The sequence below is a fragment of the Pollicipes pollicipes genome, unplaced genomic scaffold (assembly GCF_011947565.3).
Source record: "Pollicipes pollicipes isolate AB1234 unplaced genomic scaffold, Ppol_2.1 Scaffold_4740;HRSCAF=5597_pilon_pilon_pilon, whole genome shotgun sequence".
NCBI classification, from domain to species: domain Eukaryota; kingdom Metazoa; phylum Arthropoda; class Thecostraca; order Pollicipedomorpha; family Pollicipedidae; genus Pollicipes; species Pollicipes pollicipes.
In genome coordinates, this window is record NW_023596545.1 from 21474619 (window position 1) to 21477412 (window position 2794).

The 2794-nt window shown below is 53.2% G+C and overlaps 1 long non-coding RNA gene across 1 annotated transcript; it reads right to left on the reverse strand.

Annotated features, from left to right (window-relative positions):
* Window positions 1-832: 832 nt before the first annotated feature.
* On the reverse strand, window positions 833-2236 carry LOC119098441 (uncharacterized). The gene is made up of 3 exons (XR_005094231.1): window positions 2111-2236; window positions 1493-1606; window positions 833-853 (listed from the first exon to the last, which is right to left on the reverse strand). It is a non-coding gene; the product is annotated as an uncharacterized LOC119098441 (long non-coding RNA).
* Between the last annotated feature and the right edge of the window lie 558 nt (window positions 2237-2794).

The following is a 2794-nucleotide window of genomic DNA, read 5'->3' on the forward strand; positions in this document are numbered from 1 at the left end:
TTTTTCTGACTTTAGATCGGTCTTGGCAACGTCTTGCGCCGACCCTTCCTTATAAAAGTCTTCAAAAAACTCCAAAGCAGACTTTTTATATGTCAATAAAATAGTGTCACTGAACCGGCGTCAATATTTGTTATCCGCTACCATGGGGGATAGCGGTATGCGTGCAGTTAAATGCCTTTAATTCACAGCACCAGATTTTTGGCGTTAAAACCAAATATTAGCGCCTCTGCTGTGTTCTATGGGACTTTGGGACAACAGAGAAGGGAGGGTACAAACACCCAGTATCCGATAAGGCGCACAAAACATTACACCAGGAGCAACTTTGCAGGCTCCATCCAGCACGCTAAAACTTGGTAGGCGAGTAAAACTCCTGCTTTCATAATGGATGCCACCACAGATCGCAAAACCAATTGAACAAATCAATGCAATATTGTATATTACTAAATACTTTGCTACAGCTTTACAGCCAACACAGCTTTGTTCACTATTTGTATGAACGTTGAAATGCATTGAACCGAGGCATTTCTGATAATATCGTCATCGAGCTGCGAGCCAGAGCTGCTGCCCACGAATGAGCTACATCATCGCCGTGCCGTGCTGTCCCCACATCCGGCAGTGATCTTCAGAGTAGACAAGGGCCTCTCGTCCCCTGGCTCCCCGCCGCGTGGTGCTCCCTGACGTCTCCCCGTCGGAGACGTCGCTGGCCGGGGTCCACGCCCGCCCGATCATGCCGGTCCCGCTGGAGCCCACCAGTACTGGTGCGGTCGGTCGTCACAGACGAGCAGGGCGACCTCCGGGCCGGCGCCGCGCGTCAGGCAACCGGCCCGACTCGGACGTGTACCAGGCCCGAGCCCTGCCGGCACGGCGATGGGGTTAGCTAAAGCACGGCGGCCGTCAGCGGCGGGCACATGGCGACGGAACCTGCTCTGACCCCCCAGCGGCTTCCGGGCCTCCCCCTGACCTCCACCGGCTCCCGGAGCCTTCCATAGCAACTCACTGAATTGCAGGGGTTTCCCACTACACTCACTGACTCCCGGGCCTCCCTACACATCACTGACTTCCGGGCCCTCCCTACACATGCACTGACTTCCGGGCCTCCTTACAAATTCGCTGACTCCCGGGCCTCCCTACACATTCACTGACTTCCGGGCCTCCCTACACATTCACTGACTCCCGGGCGCAGCATGGCTCGCCGCCGGCTTCCGAAGTTTCTGTTCTGCGTCAAGCTCGCGTTGGTTCTGAGTTATCCGTGTTAGCACTTAGTTAAAACCTGGCAACTATCGTGCAATCGTGCAAAGGCTCCGAGGCTTTGCATTAAAAGACTCCTTGTGAACAACAGAGTGGAATTGCATGACAAACATAAAACACCGAGCCAACATCATTCACAGTAAATATGGCAGCAGACCACATATGTGACCAGTTTCATCCACATATCTATATTTCGCCTTGTGAGGTTGAGACGGTGCGACGCGGTGTGGACAGGTGCACATACCTGAGTGAAGGCCCAGGCGTGCTGCTGGCCGTGACAGGGTACCAAGCGGAGCCCGCTGTCCACGCACAGGCCGTCGACGGCGCGCAGCAGGCCCTCCGCACTCAGATGGAAGCTCTGTGGTCAGACAGGGCGGAGTCAGACGTCGGCTAGTCACGGGCAGACGTTCAGGCAGTCAGGGTCACATATCAGCTGGGCGATGTCAGACGGGCCAAGGCCAGACGTCAGATAGGCGGGGGCAGATGCCATATGGGCAGATGTCCGACGCAGGGGCGGGCGTGCCAAGGACAACCGTCAAGAAGCCAGGGGTTGGCGGCGTGAGCACACACGGAGACAGTCACCTGCGTCATCTGGTCGACCTGCACAGGCTTGCTTCATTTAACGCGTCTCTTGCTGCACTTAACACTTAATTGGAAACGTTTCACAAACATCGTTATGATTAAAGCTAACGAGTATAGAATTGTTGTACGCTGAAACGGAGTCATCCAAACTATTGCACGTTGATTCCAGAACGAGCCTGAGCTCACACCATCAGCTCGGCGGAGCGGCTTAGTTTGTCAGGCGAAACCAAATTCTTATGAAGACCGGTGGGGGTTGTGTATTCCCCATAGCCAACATCACCTGATCATCATCGGACGTTCCGACATTTCTGCGACATGGTGCCAGTTCGAGGGCCCGGTGCAGCGGCTCGCCGCGCTTGGCGCTCCTTTGGAGGCAGACCTCCTGTCCCGCGTCTCGGTTGAATAGCTGGCGAACAGGGTAACACAGTTGGCGAACAGTTAACAGTACGTCGCTCATACTTTGATGACAGACAGGGGGCTGAGGAAACAAAACTGGACACGTTTCGGCCAGACCTTCCTTGCCGAAAAGAGAATGGAGTAGAATAAGGCGAACACTGTTGGAATGGGTAGATTGCGAAATTGTGTATGCGCGAAATGTGGAAAACGAACAAGACATCTTTGCCCAATCTCGTGCTCAATATCCTCGGTTGTAGATCTGCCCATAAATGATTAAATACCGTTTATCGCACAAGCCAGCAATTGGTTGAATCATTCCGGGGCATCTGCAAGGTGGGATTTTCCTTTTCCAAGTGTAGCGTAATAAACTATTACAACAATATGCTTAATTAAGCCCCTAGTCAAGTTTATCAGAATCCTATGGCATTGGTTGATGTCACGCGGAGATGGGACGGCTCAGCGCAAGAGGCTTCCGCAAAGCACGAACAAATTGCCAGGGTCAAGTCTTGCTAAGATTATGTCTACGTTATCACACACGTGATGTGGCGTCATAACTAAGTCTTGCACA